At 46.9% G+C, this 23458-nt stretch overlaps 1 protein-coding gene and 1 long non-coding RNA gene across 13 annotated transcripts in view; both read left to right on the top strand.

The window, feature by feature from the left end:
* BCAS3 (BCAS3 microtubule associated cell migration factor) overlaps positions 1-23458 on the top strand; it is a 473254-nt gene that overhangs the window by 384925 nt on the left and 64871 nt on the right. The window lies entirely within an intron of this gene.
* LOC118671658 overlaps positions 1-23458 on the top strand; it is a 55791-nt gene that overhangs the window by 24962 nt on the left and 7371 nt on the right. The gene's annotated exons all lie outside the window — the stretch shown is intronic.

Here is a 23458-nt window from a genome sequence, read left to right as displayed (position 1 = left end):
ATGCTGTTACCAGTTTCCTGTGTGTCATTCTGAGGATATTCTGTGTACATACAAACATCCATTTTCCTTGACATCAAAAGGACACCGTTCTATGCACGTTCTTTTGTACTTTAGTTTGATTATATGTCGATATGTCCTGGAGATATTTCCTTTTTTTTAGTATTTAGGGAATTTTATTATTTTCAGAGACAACATAGTTTTTCATTGTAGGGTTTTACCATAATTTATTTAGAACCTCTATTGTTAGACACAGGTGTTTTTCAAACTCTTGTCAGGTGCTTTTCAAACTTTTGTCATTATAAACAATGCTGAAGTAAATATCTTCCTACATCTTTGAGCACTTGTGTAATTGTAGCTGTGCAATTAGTTTTCAGCAGTAACATCCCCAAGTTATAGGGTATGTGCACTTGTAATTTTATTATCTAACTAGAGGCCCGATACATGAAATTTGTGCAAGAGTAGGCCTTCCTTCCCCCAGCTGCCAGCACCAGCTTCCCTCTGGCACCTGGAACCCAGGCTTCCCTCGCAGCTCTGGCTTCATCCGGAAGGATGTGTGGTCTAATTAGCATATTACACTTTTATTATTATAGATGCCAGATTTTCCATAATAATTGCTATATTAATTTATACTCCCACCAACAATATATGACAGTGCTTATTTCTCAATACCTTTCCAAAACATCATCATAACAGATTTTTCAGACTTTTGCCTATTAGATAGGTCCAGTGTGATATTTCATTATCATCTTAATTTGCATTTCTCTTAGACTGGCATTGAGCATCTTTTCTCATATTTAAATTTCACATGTTTAAACTCTCTGTTCATGTTCTTTCCTCATTTTTCTATGGTTAGTGGGCTAATCAACTATTTCCATTTAGACTGTTTCAAACACTGAATTTTGATTCAGAAGACCACATTGACTAACTCTAACCTAGACATATCAGTTACTGTGTACCTGCCTCTTAGATTCTTGTGAATATCTAATAATAGCAAATCAAATAATATATGAGAAAGTGCTTTTTAAATTGTAAAAGAATTATTTGGTATGATTTCTTGGTGAACACATCCATATATGCTTTCCTTGGGGCTGCACCTCAGGGTTAGAGCATCTGACTATACATACATGCTTTTATTATCCTTCTCCCTAATTGGTCTCAGGTTTGAAATAAAATTGGTCTCTAGAAAAAGCTAACCTCATAAATGTGAAATTCCCTTTCTTGCTTCTTTGGGGATATCTTGCCAATGTGAAGTCTTTACTGAGCCTCCTGGTTGGGAGCTGAAGAGGGGGCAGAGGAGGAGCTGTACCTTTAGTGAGAAGTTCTCCCCAAGGGTCCCAATGAGTAACTTCGAAGAGTTGGATGGTTGGGAAAAGTGGGAGGGCATTCGGTGAATATGCAAGGACAGAGAAGCCAGTTCATTGGGGTTGTGCTGAAAGAGTTCAAAGGCAAATTCTTTTGGGAACTAGAGTTGGTTTACTCTGAGATAGCCGTGACTTCCTGTGTAGGCAAGGGAAAAAATTCCCTGGCCTGACCTAGGACGGCCCCCAGCAATGTTAAATGACCAAGTTATAGACAGTTATGTTTGGTCCTTGTTAATAAAAGAGCTGGTTCAAATGCAAAGCGAGGAAGCCTGTCAACACAGACCACTGCTAACTAAGCCTTTCCAGAAGTTTCTATACCTCCATTTGAGAAGAATTGAACACTATTATTTTTGTTTCCATTATGGTTTAATGAGTTGGTCATTCCTTGATCTACCTAAAATGTGAATTTTTAAGCTACTTTTTAAATTGATATTTTTTAGAACGTGAGGAAAGAGGGGTGAGAGAGACAGAGACAGAGAGAGAAAGAAACATCAATTTGTTGTTCCACCTATTGATGCATTTGTTGGTTGCTTCTTGTATGTGCCCTTACTGGGGATTGAAACCACAACCTTGGCATATCGGGGTGATGCTCTAACCAACTGAGCTACCCAGCCACAGCCTTAAACCTTTTTTATTGAGGTAAATTTTTCATAAGTGAAATGTAGAGATCTTGAGTGTGTAATTAAAAATGTATTTTAACTGTTGGAAATATATATATTTGTAATTTCCCCCCTTAAAATTCAAAATAAAGCAGCCCATGGCACCTTATATGTAACTAATACCGTGATGTTGTAATACTAGAAGCTGTGATGTTATGTCACTTCGTTTTGTACTTTATGTGTTGAAAACAATTTGGGCCTTTAGGCTGTTCAATGGTGTTTCCTCTTCCTTTCGGAGATTTTACCATTTTATTTACTTGTTTTTAATACAAATGGGACCACTTGGCTGTGAGAACACCAAGGAACCTGATGAGTCTTGATTTCCTACTATTGATCCCACGGATATTTGTTAAGCACCCGCTTCATGCCAAGTACTTTATATTGCATTTGTTTCATTCTCCCGCTCTGCCCCTACTTCGGGGGAGGTAGCCGTGACAAAGGGATGGCCACGCGGGTTTAGAGGGGATGTATACCAAAATGAAGCTTAAAAAGTCAATTGATTTTCAGTGATTAGAGCTTGGGAACTATAATTCGAGTTAGAGCCTGAAGTCCCTTTCATTGTACCTTTGCTGTAACGATCTGAGCCGTGCTGATCTCTGCTTTGCTTTGCTCTTCTTTTCTTCCTCTGGCTGAGCATTGGAGGATGTTATTTAGGCTGCATGATCCTGGCCATTTATTGGTTCCCATAAGGCCATGCTGACTGTTGTCAACGTGGAGAGGAGGAGCCTTCAGATGCGCCATCAGGGTCTCTGCTGGGAGAGCCCTACCCTCCTGCTCACCAATACAGTGAAGAGGGGACTTGCCCAGGCCGGCAAGGCAAGGCCTAGCACAGTGACCTGGGGCCTCCCCAGCAAGGGCAGCGGCAGCTTTCCTGGCGCCCAGCTTAGTGCCCAGTCCCTAGTCACTGAATGGGTGGGTGAGTGACATTCTCAAGCTGTGGTCACCAAGGCCCCTCCTGGCTCTCTGATCTGCAGACTCTGGAAGCCTTGTTGCCCTAAATCCCTGTTCTCAGTCCTCTGCCCAGCTCTGACCTGGGGGCCTCTTCTGCTCCCTCCTGACTCAATCCAGCTACCCTGAAACCGCCTTCACCCGAGTACACCAGGGACCACGTGAACCAGAGAAATGAAACATGACAGCTGAGAACTGAATTGGGGTCCTTTGCTTTCCCATCCGGCGAGGTGGGGTTTATCTGGCTAAAATACGGAAAAGGGAGAGAAACAAATATGCTCTTGAGTAGGTGTAAAAGAGGGAACCCAGGGCTGCTTGTCCAGCGCGAGGAGCCCCCAGGTCTGAATGGTGCTTATCTCTGCTTTCTGCCAGCAAGTGTGAGTTACACTTTCTTGGCCCTCGAGAGCGAGGAGCTCTGCGTGTTTGGTTCAGTTTACCCATAGGCTCTAGACCTGACGGAGGACTGACTCAGTGAAAATGTTTACTCCTCTAATTAAGCAGAATTAAGGTCTGGATTCAAACTGTCTGAGGCTGCAGCTAGGCATAATTGAGATGCATGGGCTTTGTGTAAATAATGTACTTCTAATTGGCTTTGATTAAGTGCAAATTAGGATCACACTTCACTCCAGTGTGATTTACATTCCTAAACCCTTTTACTAACTGAAGTGGTGTGGGTGGCCGATAAGGCTTGTTTATCGGGGTGGAGAGGGCTGGGAGCTGGGGATGCGCACTTTCCGAAGGTAAGGAGTGGATTCTAACCTCTTCCTTCCCATTTCTGGACCCTGCTTTGGGCACCTCAGCTTAGTCCTCTATATTCTACCGCTCCACCACATACTTTCTGATTTTCAAGACTTGCGAAGCTTGTGTTTAAAAAAAAAATAAAAATCAAGTGAATACTGGAGCGTGCCTTGTGCAACCTGAGACCTAATGCCAGCACCAGGCTCTGGCTGTCAGAACATTGTGGCACCTTTGTGAGTCGTTGACCAGAAATGTTTCATCAAAGGAAACAACTGGTGGGAAGTTTCCTCCAAAGAGTTCCCAGTGTGCGAGGGTGAGTCACCAGGCCACTGCGAAGCACGGTCTTCCTCTGGGATTGCTTGGCTGTGTTCGGAGGGAAGGTCTGTGCCAGTGGCCCTCGGTGAGCCTGGATGGGGGATGTGACACATTTCTTCTTGCTCATAAATCCTCTGGGTCTGCATTTGAAAGGCATCATGATGAGGGGAAGCAGCCGTGGTTGGGTTTATTGATGGGCGCTGACTCCGGGCCGGGAAGTCTGGCCTGTGGAAAGGCCTCTGGTTAGTGTGCGCCTAGTAAATGGGCCACCAGAGGAGGAGGGGACATGGTGTTTATGACCCTCAGGCCATCCACGACAGTTGGGCCTGGAAGGGCTGTCTCCAGATTTCCTCACATTAGCGCTGCTGCTTGGTGCTGGGACCGAGAAAGTAACCTGACAGAATAGGGATTTTCACACTAACAGAGAGGCCGGCCCGTCTGTGGGAAGGCGGTGGGAGGAAGCGCATGTGTTAAATCCTCACTTCACAGCCTGGGGGGAGAGACTCTCGGAGCAAGTCACCTTCAGGGAAGGTGGGACCGTAAATATGTTTGGTATCTAAACTCTGCTGCCCTGGGCCAGCTCAGCGAGAAGGCGGCATAGTTAGACCAGCTACCGTCTAGAGAAGGAAGGAGAGAACGCTTTCTGGGCCCTTTAAACCTCATTCGCTCACTTGTTAAGTCAGCAAACGCTTGTGGGCCACGCACCTCCTGAGCCCGGCACTGGAACTGGGGAGGTGACTGGGAAGAGGTGGACTCCCCCCGCCCCCCCACCCCCCCCCAGGAGAGCTCCGTCTGGTGGCGGCCCAGACCCGCGTCGGCTAAATTACAACCAAATGTGGGAGCAACAAGGAAGCAGATGGTGGCGGCTGCCGTGGGGAGCACTGTCTGCCACTCCGCGCTGGTTCAGAGCAGCTTGGAGTCAGCTTGAGGGCCACGTGCTGTTCCAAAAACGTGTACTTGTTAGCCCTTTCCCTTGAGTGGGACCAGCACGAATTTCTGAAGAAACACAGCAATAACAACAACAACAATAATGAAGAACATTTGTTCCGTGCGCTCTGCGTGCCAGGTACCGCTCGTTCTAAGGGCTTTTGATCTCGCTCAGTCGACTCTTCACAGCGCTACGTGGGTGCAGTTATTATTCCCGTTTTAAGAAGAGTGAACTGAAGCTTGGACTTCAAGTAACTCGCCAAAGACAGGAACCAGGACTCGAGCTCGGGGCTGACGTCTGCACGGCTCCAGCTCAGAACCGCGGTGTCGCTCCGGCGAGGCCCCCCGCCCCGCCCCCCCACATGGCTGCGCGGCCGAAGCCCTGGGCTCCGGGGCTGACCGTCTCACCAGCTGCCCGCGAGCTCTTAGCAAGTTGCTTCCTGCCTCTGCCTCAGTTCCTCCCAAGGCCCACCATCCAATCCAGGGAGGCCGTGGCTAGGGAAAGAGTAAGGTCTTTTGCTGTTGGCTGTGGCTGCTGTCAGTTGTGAATTTAGTGGCCTTGACTTGCCATCTGCAGCCCCGAAGGGAGTGATGTTGATCGTTGTCAGTCTGCCTGACCTGTGTGCTCGATTCCAGAAGCCTCGTCCAGCAGGGCTCTGTGTCCCTCTGTGTTAGGAGTGGCCCAGGAGGCAGGGCCCGAGGCTGTGGAGGGCAGTGGCTTTGTCCCAGGGCCATCTCCGCGACAGACTGTCCTCGCTTTAGACCAGCATGTACTTTCCACTTCAGATCCTGTCAGGCCTGGTTGGCAAATGCGGGTTCTGATCTTTTAAACAATGGGTTCAGGCCAAGACCTGGATTCTGAGCTCTCCTTCACCTGGTAGGTGAGGAGGAGTCCTTGTCTGGCCTACAGAGAAGAGGAGCCAATTCTGAGGCACCCACACAATATGGCCTCCCACAGGGCCAACAAGTTCCCTGAACCCTAGCTGGTTTGGCTCAGTAGATAGAGTGTTGGCCTGCAGACTGAAGAGTCCCGGGTTCAATTCCGGTCAAGGGCATATGCCCAGGTTGCGGGCTCAATCCCCAGTAGGGGGCATGCAGGAGACAGCCAATCAGTGATTCTTTCTTATCATTGATGTTTCTATCTCTCTCTCCCTCTTCCTTCCTCTCTGCAATTAATTTTAAAAATATATTAAAAAGAAAAAAAGACGTTCCCTGACAGTCTTGAGTGCAGACAGGCCGAGCAGGGAGCCACTGCCCATCTGCCAGGCCTCTCGAGAAGCGGTGTGCCCGCCTGGGAGAGGCCGTACTGAGAACCATGTCCCACTCAGGCCCAGGTCTTTTGATGGTGGCTGGGGTCTTACAGGTACCTCGGTGCTCCTGGGAGCCTTGAACCAAAAGATTTTTGTTTTAGAGAATAGAGGTAGAGGGTGAGGAAATACACTCACGGTATTTATTTGTTGACCAATAAATGGTTTAAAAGGACCCGTGTCCGCTTCATAGCATCAACCCTTCAGTCCCTCGCGGTCCCCAAGGACCGGTTGCCACGCAGGCCTGACTGCCCCCTCTGTGCACATGGCCTCTTGGGAAGGACCCAGAAAAAGGGCCCCTTCCTTCCCACCCCTTAGTCCACTCGTTGGAACAACTTGTTTCAGAGTCTTAATGTTGTCTGCTCCTTCTAATCACGTTCTGGGACTCTGACCTATGTTTCTGAGCACTAAGCCCTACAAAGGAGAGAATACAGCCCCCATGACTCAGCCAGCTCCCTCCACGTTCGAGGTGGGGGCACTCACCTCCTAAATTCTCATTCGCTCTGGAAAAGGGGCTTCTCTCATGACCATTTGCAAACATATTCACAGGAGCCCAGTTTGGCTTTTAGCTTCATTTGGCGCTTTGCTTACAATTCCCCGGTATCAGACATGATGTTTACCTCCATGTGCATTACTGCCATGTGAAACCGCTCTGTCCTCCGAAAGCAAATAAACCGGCTTTAATGGGTGTGCTGGCGGCTGGCAGGCAGAGGGTTAAAAGTTTCCGCAGGCAGACTGGCCAGCAGGAGTTAGTGGTGTGGAGTAAGAGGGACGCCAGGCTGTCTCTAAACTTTTCGGCCCTCCCCAAGTACAGAGATGAAGGAAGAGCCTCTATAAATCACTGGAGATTAGAGACCTTGCTCTTGCCGACTCCGCAGGGTTGCACTGCTTAATGTCAAAGCCTCACGTATTACTTTAACAGCACTCCTTTTCTTTATTAAATCCACTTTGAAATAAAATAAAAAAAAAAAATGATGATCTTTCCAGTAAGGGGGAGAAGGCTAAAAGGATTTAGAAAGTATCTGCTGTGTTACATTACAGAGACTAATAACTGTTTAGGGAGTAAGTAACATTTTTGCACCATCTTAAGCCATAAAAATGCAAAGATGTATAAAGGTCTGTTCTTTCCAATCAATTTGTTAGAACGTTGATTTTGCCCCGGTTCCTTTGCCCTCAGGCGTCTTCAAAGAGTGAGAGCAGGACCTGGGAACAGGAGGTGTGAGTGCTAATGACCAAAAGGTCTGGGAACACACTCTTCACGGAATTGAGCAGAGATGAGGGTGTTGTGTGTGTGTATATGTGCATGTGTGTGTATGTGTGTATATGTGCGTGTGTGTGTGTGTGTGTAGGGAGCATGGGAGGGACTGGAGGTCCACTTTTATACTTAAAAGAAAAAATGCGAGCTCGGTGTCCACTGGAGGCCGAGACCGAGCTTATCTCCTTCATCTGACTTTAATGAAGACATATTTTAAGCAGCTGCACCCATGGCCAATGTCATACATTGGCTCAAAACTTCTACCTTCCGAGTGGGAGGTTTCTCAAAACTAAAAAGTTGCCAGTAATTATCAACTAATTGAGGAGCTCTAGGCAAAAGTCTGTTTGTCACGAAACTCAAGTGTAAACCTAATTTATGCAGATGAAATAAAAGGGTCTCTGAATTGATCATCGTTACAGCTGGTGATGGGTAGACGAGATTCTTTATTTTCTCTGCTCTTTAAATATTTTTCATAACAAAAATAAACACATCAGTTTAAATAAAATGCTTAGCACTCCGTGAAACAACACACACACACACACACACACACACACAATGTGAGCTCAAATATTAAATCGCCAACGATGGCATTTTTATTTATACTTGCAGAGAGATCTTAAGATGAAGAAAAGCTGCCCAGAGAATTTGGGTGCCTCTGATTTGTTTACTATCCATTAAAGCTTGAAGCTTTTTTCTGTGTGTTTTTTTATTAGTAGTAGTATTTATTGTCAAATGGCCATGACTTAGCCAGAATTATTTTAAGAAGGTAGGATTCTCTCATTAAAAGCCCAGCAAAAGCTTTCAAACTCTTGGGAACACATGTGCTCAAGGGGGCACTTTTTTTTTCTTTTTTCAGTTTGCCCGTGTTAGCCAGCCTCCCCCAAGCCAAGTCCATTTTGTGTTCAGGGTTTCATTTGTTTGTTCAGCAAACATTTCCTGAACGGCTACTACATTCCAGGCGTGTTACTAGCTGCCGGTGACAGAAAGCTGAGTAACCTGGGCTCCCACTCTCGGGACGCTTACAATCTTCAGTGGAAATATAAAAATGCTGATTAAATATAACGTAGGCACGACACCTTGAAAAACAGCGGCCACGTCTCAGTGCCGCCACACTCGCCCCGGGGAGGGGAACCGCTTTCTTCCCGCGGATCCCAGACCATGGCCTGGAGAAGGACGGCCACCTCTGAGAGGAGCAGGGAGCCCTTTGCAGCCGGTCCCTAGGTCAGGATGGTGGTGTTTCCCTCGGCATTCTGAAGTTTGGAAGGAGTTCACACCTTTAAAATAGGGTTCAGATCTGCCAGGGGGGTGGGAGGAACCACACGCACAAAACACAAACGGCTTGTTTTGCCGAACGTCCGGTCCAAACGCTGACAAGCCACAGCTTTGATTCTGACAACCAGCTTGAAGGTGTCACCGCGGCAGGCTCCTGACACAATGAGCTGCGGTTCTGCATTTATGGCCGTCTGTGCTCCGTGCATGCTTTCATGTGTTCAGGACGCTTGCCCAGATTTAAAGTAGCAGCTCTTAAAATAGCTGGAAATGGACGTGGAGTTCAGGTTTGGTTGGAGTGGGGTTGATGGTTGTGTGTGTGTGTGTTGCAGTCTCCAGCCAGGGTGCCTGCTTGGGCCGCAGTAAGTCACTGTTCCTGTAGCAACTTACACAGGGGTCCATTGTGACCAGAAAAGAAAAGGCATGTCGGGTGAGGAGGAAGAGGGAGGGAGGATTGCATCCAGTGATCCGGGAACAGTTGCTGGGACCAGCATTTAGTGTTTTATTAGGAGAGAACAACTCTATAAAAGGAACAAGCGGTTCAATCATTATACAGCGGGGCGACAGGAGGCAGCTGCCAGCACGACTTTGAAAACCCTTTCAGATCCTAAAAGAGTTGCCACATATAACGTGCTGCAGCTGCTGGGATCATTTAGGAGAAACGCAGAACTTGGCACCCACTCGCCCCTCGGGGGGTAGGATTCTAGGATCACCCCCTGTTTTCTTTAGTTGAGTTCCAACTCCACCTACCCCCCACTTCCCTTCTTTGCCACTGAACCTTCTCGCAGCAGTTCTTATATTTCTCTCTTTCTCTCTCTTTTTTTCCCCAGGTAGGTTTACAGAGAATTACAGAGAAAAGGACAGCTCCCTAGTTTGATTGAAAGGGGGTGGGGGTGGCTCCTGCATCCTGAGGAGCTGAGTTGGGAGAATACAGAGGGCCCCCTCACCGTGTGCCCAGTGCTTGGGCCTGCGGAGTGAGTTACTGTAGCCTTGCAGACCATCACTTACGTGATGTCATGTAAGTAACAAAGTATGTGGATTTCATTTTAAAAAATTTGCCTGGGGATGTCTGCTTTTCATCATCAGTACATACAGAATATTTCCATAGTTGAACCCTCAGTGAAGTGGTTTATAAGGAGCAGGTGATTAAAAATCTCCAATTAAGTCATAGAAACTTAAAGCAATAACCTGTGATCATTTGCGCCAGAAAAAAAAAAATCATTTATGGGGAGTTATTTTTTACAAATGCAGTATTTGATATATGTAGACTATTTCTGATAGAGATTTCTCAAAGTACAAAACGCCAATTACCGCTAAGACCTGGCAACCAGGAGAGTTTCTGTGAGCGAGCTCAGAGCCCTCCCTAGATTAGCAAACGATGTCAGTGCTGTCACTTTGAAAGAGAAGGTTCCCAACCTCCCTGGAGAACAAAAAAAGAGGAAATTCAGGGGTGCGAGATTGGGGGGGTGCCCTAGTTTCCTATGCAGGAGGGATATTAGAACTCCTTTAGGCTGGAAATCGCACTTATAATTTGAGAAAATCCCTTCTTCTTCCAACCCAGGAGATTCTGATCACTTCTTTCCTTTCTGACCTTCCCCACTCCGATTTGAAAAGCATTCCCATTCTTATTGGGAAAGATGTATATCTCTCAGATATGTTGAGATGGAGAAAAAAGTTAACCATTAGTTTAAGCTTCTTGACTGATTTTTAAGATGAGAAAAGTAAGGCCCAGAGATGCTGTATAGAAGAAAACAGAACAAGTTTTCTTGCTCTGTCACAGCCCAAATTGAGCATTTCTGAGACATCAAGTCACAACCCTCATGTACTTGCCAGGTGACCAGGGATCCCCAACAGTCTAATACAAAAGAACAAAGACCACATTGTTGGTGAGGTGATCTGAGGAACCACATATTGTCATCCATGTAAATCCCATGACGTGCCGCAGGACTCAAGCGATCCACTGGACGTAGCAACTCCTTTTGCTGGGAAGTAGGTTGTTGGGGGATCAGCCTGCATTTGGTGCAGATGGGCTCGGGGATAGATACACTGTCTTCTCCAAACACCATAAAGCAGCTTCTCTGGAGACTTCTGGTTCACTCCTGACTCTGGAGGCCTTTGCCCCTAAGGCCATTCTCTCTGCTCCTCTGGGCCTTTACCTATGGCCGTCGGTTCAGCTTCTAGGCACCTCAGCAATTCAGAAAAGGAGACTGCCTGCACCCACATGACCAAAGCCGCGGATGACATCACTTCTCAAGACTGCGGCTGACAGCAAGGCCTTGGTGTCACCTCGTGGAGGAGACAAGCTGAGAAGCCCGGCTTCTAAGTAGCCCCTGCTGGGTGATGAAGTCTTGATAGGGGAATGCACTCCCCCCTGAGACTTATCTCTCACCCTTTGGAGGGCACGCTCCCTAATAAGCTGCCTGAGATGGACAGTCGAGACAAGGAACTCCTTTCCAGTGAGTCAAAACATCTGGAGTGATGGTGCTGGATTACGAGGCAGCCCCGCCAGAAACCCCTTTCTTCCTTCCTAAACCCAAATTCTCAAGTGAAGTGGTTTATAAGGAGCAGGTGATGGCGGCAAGGAGGTGTTAGTGATGGAGGCTCGGCCAGAGAGCAGTCTGGCTCCTGGGGGAGGAAGGAGTAGAGACCCTCTATCTCTGAAACAACAATGCCCAGCATCCTCCCCAAGGCACCCGGAGGCTGATGGCAGCTGCCTCTCTGGCTCGGAGGTCGTGGAGGGCGTGGCTTCTAGGTGAAGGGTCTTGTCTATTTCTGATACCCCTCAGTTCAAGACCAGTCTTATCGAGATGTCTGTTGCCATTTGAAATTTCCAAATTTTAAATGTAACGGTTGCTCCAACAGCTCCTGCACGGGCCTAAGAGAGTCATGAAAAGTTTCACTTTCTTCCCTGAAAATGAGGTGTGGTTCTCTTCCCCCTCCCCCCCCCCCCCCATCCTCGCAACCCAGGGACTCCTAATATAAATGTGTATTATCACCATATGAGGCAGAATATATCTCCCTCCACCACTCCCTCATTCGTCCAATCAGATTAAACAGACTTGACCCAGAGGTCATTTGAGTTCTCCAAGTTCTTTGTGGTTACTTTGAGTTAGACTTTAAGACAATTTGCTAGGACAGTTGCTGGTAGGATCAGTGAAGCTAAGCAGCATGATCACTATGACTTGATGGTTCCAAGCAGGCAATTATGTTATTGTTCAAGCTTCAGGCCTTCTGTGGAGAGACTTTTCTCTTGGATTCAGTCTCACTTTTGAAAAGGTGATTTTCACAAAGGCACCCAAAACAGGGGGCTTCTGCCCAAACCATAACACTGACATCACCTTTAGCCAAGGTTTTCATTCCCCAGCCTACATGCCTTCCTTCCCCTTGCTGTGCTTCTGTAAGAAAGAGATGTGTTCACTGGAACATGTTCCCACCATTTTTAAAAATATATTTTATTGATTTTTACAGAGAGGAAGGGAGAGGGATAGAGAGTTAGCAACATCGATGAGAGAGAAACATCGATCAGCTACCTCCTGCACACCCCCTACTGAGGATGTGCCCGCAACCAAGGTACATGCGCTTGACTGGAATTGAACCTGGGACCCTTCAGTCCGCAGGCCGATGCTCTGTCCACTGAGCCAAACCAGTTAGGGCTGTTTCCACCATTTTGTTTGGTTTATTCATTTATTCAACAAATGTCTTTAGGCACCAACCATGTGCCATGGGAGCCTTCCTGGAGAAATGATTGCTTGAACCAAGTCTTGAAGGACAAGTGGGAAGCAGCCAGGCAGCAGGGAAGAGGGAACAGCATGGACAAAGTCCATGGACAAGAGAGGTCAGAGCGCAAACAGAGCTTCATTTTGTTCAGAAAGGCCAGGATGTGGCGCATAAATAGGAGCTGAAGTGGGAGAGACAGCAGGCTGATCTTGAGGCATTGTGTGTCATGGTAGAGAGCCTGCAGTCTTTGGGGTGCTCTGTGGAGTTTTAAGAAGGTGATATGGTCAGATATGTGTCTCAGAAAAACCTCTTCAGTTACAGTGTGGAAAATGGATTGAAATGGGAGTGAGACTGGGTCCAGGAAAACCATCACGTACTGACTGTATTCATCTTGATGATGAGTGATGAATGTCTGCAGTAAGGCAGTGGTAGTTAAGAATGAGAGGAGGTGAGAATGTGAAAGGTCGGGGGCTCTGGGAGAGTCAAGGGCATAGCGAGTCCAGAATGTAGTAGAGAAGGTGGCATCTGGGAATATTATTCAAGGTCTGGTTGGGCAACTGAGTAGAAAGTGGTACCATTCCTAGAGAAAGAAGGAGGGGAGAATGTATGCTTACTTTGTAGCATGTCCAGTTTAGAAGCCCAAAGAACAACCTAGAGAGGGACCAACATCATACCCCTTGACTTTCTCTTTCTTAGCTTGGCCCATCTCTCGATCCTTGGTCATTTGTCCATGTGTGTGTGAATGTGTGTATGTATGTATGTGTGTGTGTGTGTGTGTGTTGTATGTATGTGTATGCACACGTGCACACCGGAGGGGGAGAGAGGAGGCATGTGGAAACTCTCAACATCCAAGCAACATTAGCATAAACCCTCCTGTTGAGATTATTTCCAAAATTTGACCAGATGTTTAAGCAAATTAACAAATGATTAAAGTGGCAGTCGGCAAAGACCTAGGCCCCTGTAGGGGTAGGCGAAGGAGCAAGGCCACAGAGGGACCCAAGCCCAGGTGTTCTCGCTAGAAAGGTCCGTGTGGTGCAGGTCCCCAGTGGCTGATGGGCAGAGATAAAACAGGGCGAGCCGAGTCTGACAGAGAAGATGAAATCGGGAGTCTAGAAAAATCACAGATGTTTGTGTTCCTTCTGAAAGTAACTTCTGCTCAGTGGCTAGGCTTTCAAGAACGTTTTACTCTATCCATTGTTGGTAACATATTCCCACTTTTCGGTATAGTGGAGTGTTTCATCTCTTTAAAAGACTGCCTCTAAATAGTCGAGAGAGAATAATATCAAAGAAGGACCACTGATTAGCACTGTGCCATGGTCTGCATGCAGGTTAACAGTCTGGAGACTGACACGGCTACACCCTCCAGCTTCATTAGGAGCTCACGGTGGAGCCTCCAGCAAGTCACTTACCCTCTATGGACCTTTGCTTTCTCCTGAAAAGTGAAGGAATGTATCCTAACAGGTTTTTAGGGTCCCTGCAAGCACTGTTATTCTGTATCTGTGTCCATTTCTGATTTGAAAAGGCCATAAGTCTTGCTTAGAATGGCAGATTCTTCTCCATCCCCAAAGACACGGGCCTGGACATCAGCAAAATACTTCAGTAAATTGTACTTCCCAGCACAGTTGGTGCCTGGCGTGTGGCAGGGCTGGAAGATTGCCACAGAGACACTCACGGCAGCCCTTAACCCATCAGGGTACATTCAGAATGTCAGGCTTAAAAATCAACTATCCACACCACCACCCCCAAAAAGTCAGCTTCCTAGCAAGCCTCATCCAGAGCCTGCATCCCTTATTGATCTGCCAATAAAAATAAAACAAAATGTAAAGGACGTTGACGTCTAGTATGTGGGAACTCTCCCAAGTGTCCTGCCCATGCCAGCACTGGCTCATTTTAGCATCTTCATCCTCCAGGTGTGTTCAGCTTCTAGCTCCAATTCTCTACCCTGAGAATAATGATGACTGCCCCCCTGCCTTTCCAGGCTACTCCCAAAAGGGGGTCAGATCCAGGGCCCCCCAAAGGAAATGTCCCACAACCTCTGAGGTGGCACTCACACTCCATCAATTTCTGTGTCTCCAGCTATACTCCCCCTCTCCCATCTCTCTCTCCCGTCAGCCCTCTCTCCCCTTGCATGGAAACAGAGCTCAGTGTCCTGAAATGCAGGCTACCTTCTAGTTAAAAGTAGTCACGCATCATAATGTAACACTTACCTTGCAAAAGATGGGATTCTGATTCAACCTGGGAGACGTATTTGAATGAATTCGTTCATGACAAATTCATGGCAATTTCATAGCATTCTTCAGAGGGCTTGGGGTTCTCTTTAATACTTGTACCACATATATGGGGCAGTTAACACATAGCAAGATATTTATTTCGCACAGAGATATCAGAGATCCAGAGAGGCTTAGTGACTTGCCTGTGGTCACACAGCAAGTGAGTGATCAGCGAGGATTGGGAACCGTCCAGGTGGTAATGAAACTGAAATGTTTTGGCTCTGACAGAAGAGTTCAGCCTAAAGATGTTGGTCTGAGGCAGGGAGTGCAGCTTAGCCTTCAAGTCCCATTGCTCTCCCACGAGAACTGTATTTTCCACTCCTGAATTTTATTATGACAGGTTTTTAAAAAAATGACTTAAAATTTATGTGTATGTACGTGCATGAAAATATGTAGCTGCTCACAGATACATATATAGAAGATGAAAGAGAAAAATGGACAACTTATAATTACAGATATTTTTGTTCATCTGGTATCCAGATGATCTCCCTTGATTCTGACAGTTTTGACAAATCAGTTTATTAAAATTGTAAATGTAACCCAGAGCTGTTTAGTACAGTACTAAGCAGAAGGTGCTTTCTCCTCACATTATATTTTGCTGTCGCATTATTAGAACTAGGTAGGGCTTACACTTAGCGGACAAAGCAGCCTGTCTTCCACGAGAAAGATGTATCTTCTCTGTTGGTTTCACTGTCCTGAGACCCTAAGGATATTTTCTTCGAGCTTTGACCTTGACCAGGCACAGAGATGCCTGTTCCTCATGTCCCTTCTTCCCCTTCAACCCCACCCCCCCCCCACCCCATCCCTTCAGCTTCAGGTTTCTAAAGAGAAATTGCAAAGAGAAAACTTGCTCCCTAATACCCCAGCAGGCATTGTTCAGGGAGCATTTGGGGGAGGAAATCATCCGCAAGGCAAGTTTCAATTTGGGGCCTATAAATCCATGGTGCTAAGTAACAGATCTTCACTGTAAACACTTCGGGAAAGTGTGTAGCAGCAAAAAGTAATAGTGTGGGGCCCTGGCTAGGTAGCTCATTTGGATAGAGCATCATCCCGCACACCAAAAGGTTGAGGGTTCGATTCCCCATCGCGGGTTCCATCCCTGGTTGGGGCTCGTACGGGAGGCAACAGATGGGTGTTTCTCTCTCACACTCACATCCCCTTCCTCTCTCTAAGTATGTCCTCGGGTGAGGGCTACAAAAGTGATCTGTGGGAAGACAAGATGGAAATAGTGAGTGCTGTCATAAACAGAGAGGAGACATTTACAAAAGTGGACCTCTCTTTACGCAGTACAGTCACTGTAAATGGGGGGAGGGGTGGGCGGGGGCGGGGGGGGGCAGGATGAATGCCTTTTTTCCATCAACTGCCATAGAAAGCCCAGGGAGTCTTTTATTTCGCATCTGAGTGGCTTCAGTTGACAGTATGTTCTACCACTCCGATTTTTGTCTCTCCAGGTTTCTCTTCCCCATCACTCCTAGTCTCTGCCCATAAGTCATTTGTAAACAAGCATATATATATATATATATACACACACACACATATATCTGTGATGGGTCATCTTCCTGCCATGAACTATTTATTGGTAACTCGTAAAGCCTATGGACCCCTTCTCAGAGTATTTTTCAATGTATAGAACATAATTATTAAAATATTTCCTATGCCCACAAATATATAATAATGCATACTTATTTTTTTCCACATATTAAATAACCAGACCTGATCATTACTATAATTTCTGTCAGAATGTGTATACACCAGGGGTCAGCAAACTGCAATCCACGGACTGTTTTGTAAATAAAGTTTTATTGGAACATGGCCATACTCACTCTCCAGTGGTTCTCAACCTTCTGGCCCTTTAAATACAGTTCCTCATGTTGTGACCCAACCATAAAATTATTTTTGTTGCTACTTCATAACTGTAATGTTGCTACTGTTATGAATTGTAATGTAAATATCTGATATGCAGGATGGTCTTAGGCGACCCCTGTGAAAGGGTTGTTCAACCACCAAAGGGGTCGCGACCCATAGGTTCAGAACCGCTGCTCTAGGCCATACTACTTACTACTTTCATGTTTTTGCAGCAGAGTGAAATAGTTGGACTGAGATTGTTTAGCCCTCAAAGGCCAAAATATTTGCCATCTGGCCCTTTACGGAAAGTTTCTAAATCCCTGGTGTAAATTGCAGCAATAGTAATATGTCATAAAAATGCTGATTTCCATAGGTGACAATCACAGGTACTGCTGACCGTTGCCTACATTCATAATTGATATAAGTGCTAAACTTCAGTTAGAGGTTAGTGAAAATATCAGTAGGATTTTTTTCCATCCAACTCCACGGACGACCTGAATTCTATCCCTGGCTCCCTTGGGGACATGTGGATCCCTGGTTAGTAACCTCTGAACGGGATTAGAATTAAAAGAACCTCTCAGCAGAAAGAAATGACTTTTTGACAGTGTGGAAAATCTGGTCCCTTTCCACCCCTCTCACACATTGGTATGTTGCAATTTCATATTTTCATATAAGGAATTTTTAAGTGGTAAATGAAAAAGAAGCCCTAACCGGTTTGGCTCAGCGGATAGAGCGTCAGCCTGCGGACTCAAGGGTCCCAGGTTCGATTCTGGTCAAGGGCATGTACCTTGGTTGTGGGTACATCCCAGTAGGGGGTGTGCAGGAGGCAGCTGATCGATGTTTCTCTCTCATCGATGTTTCTAACTCTCTATCCCTCTCCCTTCCTCTCTGTAAAAAATCAATAAAATATATTTAAAAAAAGAAAAAGAAGCCAGATCATCCCTAGAATTAGGTGCATCGGAGCCACTTTGGGCTCTTTATTACCATCCTGGCCATGGCAATACCGCCCAACATCTTGCTGGGGAAATGTCATTTCTGTCAGCTGATCCTCAGAAGAATCTGAGGTTCTCTGCACATTCGATCAGCTCCTGCCCGCTGCCCACCCCACTCTTGCCTCACCAGGGGAAAGAGCCAGAACTCCCCCCTGCCCACTCCCAGGCTTCTCCCGTCCTCTCTGCTGGGTAACTCGCTGTTTCTCCTCTCATCTTCTCTTAATGTGACATCAAGACATACCATGGGATCTGACTTGGCCATTTCTGTGGCTATGATGTCATAGTCTCCAGAGACAGCCTCGAGTATTCAGCAATAACTCATGTCCACTTAATGTGAAAATTGGTGCCATTGAATAGCATCTTCAACATGCTAACCACACCATTCCAATAATGAAATGCAAATTTTTCTTCTTTTTCAGTGGGGTCACTGTTAGACTCTTGAGGAATGGAATATTCTCTTTATTGTGAATTGAGAACTGGAAATAACGATGCAGAGTTTGCTTAGATGAATTTTAAACCGTCTCTTTACCTTAGAGCCTGAAGCTATTGTATTTAATCCTCACAGCGGACTCAGAAAGTCCATATCATTGTTATTCCCTTTGTAATGCTAAGGAAGCTAAGATATAGAGACTTTAGGTTACGTTGGTAAGTGGCAGGGTTCCAGAATTCATGGTGTGTGTTTTTCCAGCTTTGGCAGAAAAGATACTTTATACGACTCTTTATTTGTAGGATCAGTTATGGGCCCTGGGTGTCTTTTTATCTAAGAGAATCCTGTAGTAGCTCAAACTCTGTATAGAAAGGCAGTGAAATGGAATCATTCTGACTATAGACTCAGGATCTAGATCACTTCCTAAGTTGCTCATCTCTGCATTAAGGGCTTTGGGAGAGCCCAGCCAGCATGGCTCAGGGGCTGAGTGTAGACCTCTGAATCAGGATGCCACTGGTTAGGGCACATACCCAGGTTGCAGGCTTCAAGGTCCCTTCACCTTCAAGAAAGCATGGTGGGCCCTAACCGTTTGGCTCAGTGGATAGAGCATCAGCCTGCAGACTCAAGGGTCCCAGGTTCGATTCCGGTCAAGGGCATGTACCTTGGTTGCAGGCACATCCCCAGTAGGGAGTGTGCAGGAGGCAGCTGATCGATGTTTCTAACTCTCTATCCCTCTCCCTTCCTCTCTGTAAAAAAAAATCAATAACATAATTTTTTTTAAAAAAAAAAAAAAAAAAGAAAGAAAGAATGGTGGGCCTGGCTGCGGTGGCTCAGTGGTTGAGCGTCGACCTGTGAGCAGGGCAGACACATGCCCACGTTGTGGGCTCGATCCCCAGTGTGGGGCATGCAGGAGGCAGCCGATCAATGATTCTCTCTCATCATTGATGATTCTTTCTCCCTCTCCCTTCCACTCTGAAATCAGTAAAGATATGTGTGTGTTTTTAAAGGACTTCAGAGAGAACCCTATCTGCAAGACCCCTTCCAGTGCCGCGTAACCCTCTGTGGTCCTCGAATATTCAAGGCAAAGGCTGGCTGAGGAAGCCCGATGTATGTGAGCACCCCAGCTCCCCAGCCGGGCCCTCATGTTGGCCGTTAAAGGCAAGGGCTGGCCTGGCAACGGGACCTCTGAGCTGGACCGGCCGGCACCGCAGCCATCGTCCTGTGTGAACAGCTCTGCTGATACAGCAAAGCTGGGGCTAGTATTGATTTTTCAAGTAAGATTTGAATGTCATCTATTGAGACAAAATGAAGAGGATGTAGATGGAGCCAGAGCTGCGCCCTGCTGCAGAGGCCCGGGCCATGGGTATCTTCTGAACGGCCTAGGACAATGCAGTCCCTCCTCCGTGAGGGCGGGGGGAGACTGTAGGCAAGGGCCTGTGTGGGGACACAGCAGCAGCCTGGAGCCTGGGGGCTGCCAGAGACGCACCCAGTGGGTGAGAGGGGACGCAGGGGCTTCGCCGAGCAATTAGTGCCGTAGGTTCGATGGAGTTTGGATGCTGATCTGGATTCAGCCCCATCTCGGCTTGGCTTCCGAGACGGAGATTTGAACTGACAGCCTTACCACCTGTTGTTAATTGGACGTTGGTGCTTTCTCTTCCTGCTGTCACTGCTCATTACTGTCCTTGGCTTCTTTCTAAGGGAGCGAGGACAGTGGGGAGTGACCGGCCCGCAGGAGGGGGGCCCAGGTGCTCCTCCTCTCTTCCATCGCCTGTCTCTGGCTCTGCATGGATTGGGGCAAAATCGGTGTTTTCATCCTCTTTTGTCACACCGGGCTGTGGTTTTCTGCTGACCTTTCCGACTCCCTCCTGAACGGCAGAGCTGGGAAGTCATCTCGGTGATCTCGGCACCGGGTTCTGTGCCTGGCACTAGGTAGGTGCTCAGTAAAACTCGCTGGATGGCTGGGTGGAAGGTGGGCGTAATTTTCCCAGCCTGACCCCTCCTAACCGTGCTCCATGCCCCACAGCGCTATTGTTGTCCTTTTCTGATCGGAGCCTATTGCGCCAGCAACCACCATTCCAACAAAACTAGAAATACAGGGGTCATCTTCACCGCGGCCTCCTCCACACAGAGCAACGATTCCTGCTCATTTTTTTTTTCCATCTGAAAGTTCTCAAACCTGTCCTTTCTCCTTTTCGTTCCTGTTGCCACCACCTGGTTCAGTGCCTCATTACCTGGTCCTCCTGTCTTCCCTTATCTGCCCGGTGCTGCTGCAGCTGGGGCCCTGCCCTGCCCGCCCGACGCCTGCCAGAGGCTCCCTGTTCGCCCAGGGCAGAAAGCCCAGGCTCCTGAGCGTGGCCTACAAAGCCTCCCTCTGTAGCCACAGTTCTGACCACTTCCTTCCTCGGTTTTTATGCTTCAACATCACCAGGATTCTCATAGTTTCCCATGAGTCATAGTATTCTATGCCTGGAGTGGCCCTCTCACTTTTGCCTTTTGTCTTCTTAGTCTTACTACAGACTCAGCGTGTATGTTGCTTCCTCTAGAAAGCCTCATCTGAAGGAAGGTCAGGCGGATAGATGGAGGGAGGGCGGGAGAAAGGGATGGGAGGAGGAAGGGAATCGGGGGAAGTAAGTACGTACGTAGGTAGGTTGGTAGGTTACATCTCCTCTGGGCTTTCATAAAACTCTGTGCACACTCAAGGTACCTCATACAGGTAGACACTTCCATAGGGTATTGAGCTTCCCACATGTCTCTCCGTTGCCTACTATCCTCAAGTTCTCTCCATTTCCTAAGTTTTTATTCTTGTTAGGATAAAAGCAACAGGTAAAGGTGGCTCTTCTTAAGAGGGTGGCCATTATTACAGACCCTGTCCCTCTAAAGACTGAGTGAACTGAGCTACACGGCCAGGTCTTAATCATCTCTTGGTGGCACGTCAGCTTTTTCCTGGGCTTAAGTAGGACAGTTATTTCTAACCAGTTACACAATGAAAGAAACTAGTCATTGGTCATTTCCTGGCATCAGCTCTTCCAGGAGCAGCTCTGGGTCCTTAAGCCAGGGTGGCACTTGAGCCTCCAGGCCAGTGGCTCAGCTCCGGTGACTCTCTCAACGCTGACAGTGCTTATCAGAGGGTCGTTCTGCTGAGTCCTTGTGGGGTTGTTGTTGTTGTTGTTGTTGTTGTTGTTGTTGTTTTACTTCTTTCCCCATAAGCCACTGACTCAGAAGAGCCGGACTGAAGCTCAGGCCCTAGCGCGGGTGGGGCTTGGGTTGGCACTTCCTGAATGTCGGTTCCCATCCCACCGTCACGAAGAGTAGACTGTGCTCTACCTCAGCCATCTAATTCCTCTGGGACTGATCCCAGAAGGAAAATTTGCTTTTGGGGGGAACAAAAATCCAACCTGTAATTTTCCCCCACTTTCCCCTCTCTACTTTTACTATCATTTATGTGCATTTTACCCAAGTTCTTTGAGAGGCATCTCAGAGAACACTAACCCGTCCTTTCTTTCTCTAGTTGCATTTCCCACAGCTGTAAGTATAATGAATGTTGAATTAACTTCCTGTAGCCTCTGGTCAATAGTAAGTGGCCCCTTTTAATTTTTTTTCCCAGTTCTATTATGATATAACTGGCATATAATATTGTGTAAGCATAAGGCGTACAACATAGCGATCTGACATATGCATATATTGGGAAGCGATGGCCACAACGAGAGTAGTTAACATCCATCGCCTCACCCAGTTACAATTTTTCCCTTGTATGATCTACTTTTAAGATCTACCCTCTTAGCAACTTTCAAATACAGTATTGTTAACTGTAGTCATCATGGCCTCATTAATAAATGGTCCCCTTTACGCGTCACCTTCTGTGTCTGAGATTGACCCGGATAAAATAGCGATAATCCCAATCTCCCTCAGTGGGATTTTGTCCAAAAAAAAAATGAGTACGCAGAAACAAAGGGACCACATAAATCCCAGAAACGACAGAGAGGCCTCTAGTTCCATGTCCCCGTGCCCTGTGCTGAGTTACTTTTTCCCCTTTTCAGTGTTCTAGAAGGGATTCTGTTCCTGACAAAAGACTTCATAGCCAACTTGCTGGAAAATAACCAAATTAAAAGTATTCACTTCCAACTCTCACTCATTTTTGGAACACCTTCTATTAGGCACGTGTATGTGACCTACGTACAGGGCATAGCAACGCATCCAATGTGTGGTTACAGGTGTCACACAGTTCTCTGCACAACTCCAAATGACGTACCTTTATGCTGTTGAGACTTAAAGTTTCCAAACATGAATTAACTTGATCAGATAAAGAACATAGTTCATTCACCCGGTGAAATGTTGCTCAGTGGTTAGAGCGCTGGCCTGCACACCGAAGGGTCACAGGTTCAATTCCTGGTCAAGGACATGTCATGTACCTGGGTTGCAGGTTCTTCTCCCACCCAGGTCGGGGCACATGCAAGAGGCAGCCAATCGATGTGTCTCTCGCATATTCTTTCTTTCTCTCCCTCTCTCTCTCTCTCTCTCTCTCTCTCTCTCTCTCTCTCTCTCACAAAATTAATGGGCAAAATATCCTCGGGTGAGGATTAGCAACAACAACAAAAGAACCTAGCTCATCCAATTACCGTCTGCTTTATGTATTTAGCTGTGTGTGGGCTCCTTAAAAGGGGCCTGGGAACCAGGGTCAGAACTAGACCGGCCAGGCAGTGAAGTTTATGCATCACTGTGCTATAAACAACAGTGTGGGTACCAGTGGCCAAGCCCTGAGAGCGTGGCTGAGGATGTGGGGACTCCCGGTGTTGTTGTTTATGCCATTTGGTAAATATTTCCACTCCAGCCCTCAGCTAGCTGATGGCATTTCATTTTACAGCCCATCATGATGATAGGAACCAACCCCAGGAAAACATCAACAGGCCGTTATAAACCATAGTGTTAGGGGATGAATGTGACCCCAGAGACCTCCACTCCGTCCACCCCCCATCCTTCACACACCCCCTCTCCACTCCCTTTCGTGTTCAGTGAATTTCTTTAGCCAAAGTGGTTGCCATGGCTCTTGGGTCAAAAGGAGGATATTTGGAGGGATTTTTCTAAACACTCGCATATAAATGTTGAGAAATAGGACTCTAAAAAGTAGGAGTCATACACAGACCCCAGCCCTTCTCAGTGAGTAAGACAAAAGGCAGCACTATCTATAAATACAGCGCCGTGAGTTCAAATGAGTATTGGGGGGTGGGGAGAGTGGTCAGTGACATGGAGCATGCCTTCTCCTCCCGCTAAACACAGCCTCCTAAGACATTTTCCATTTTTGAACAAGGAAACAACAATTACATTTTAAGTTGCATTGGTTAAGAACAGAAAAATATAACTTGGCCTGAGTCCCCATCCTGGCCTTTGGAACGGGTTGGTCTGTAACACCACACTAAGTCTGTTTTCTATC

Source organism: Myotis myotis, unplaced genomic scaffold (genome assembly GCF_014108235.1).
Source record: "Myotis myotis isolate mMyoMyo1 unplaced genomic scaffold, mMyoMyo1.p scaffold_m19_p_17, whole genome shotgun sequence".
NCBI classification, from domain to species: Eukaryota; Metazoa; Chordata; class Mammalia; order Chiroptera; family Vespertilionidae; genus Myotis; species Myotis myotis.
This window is presented reverse-complemented; position numbering and strand designations above follow the sequence as displayed.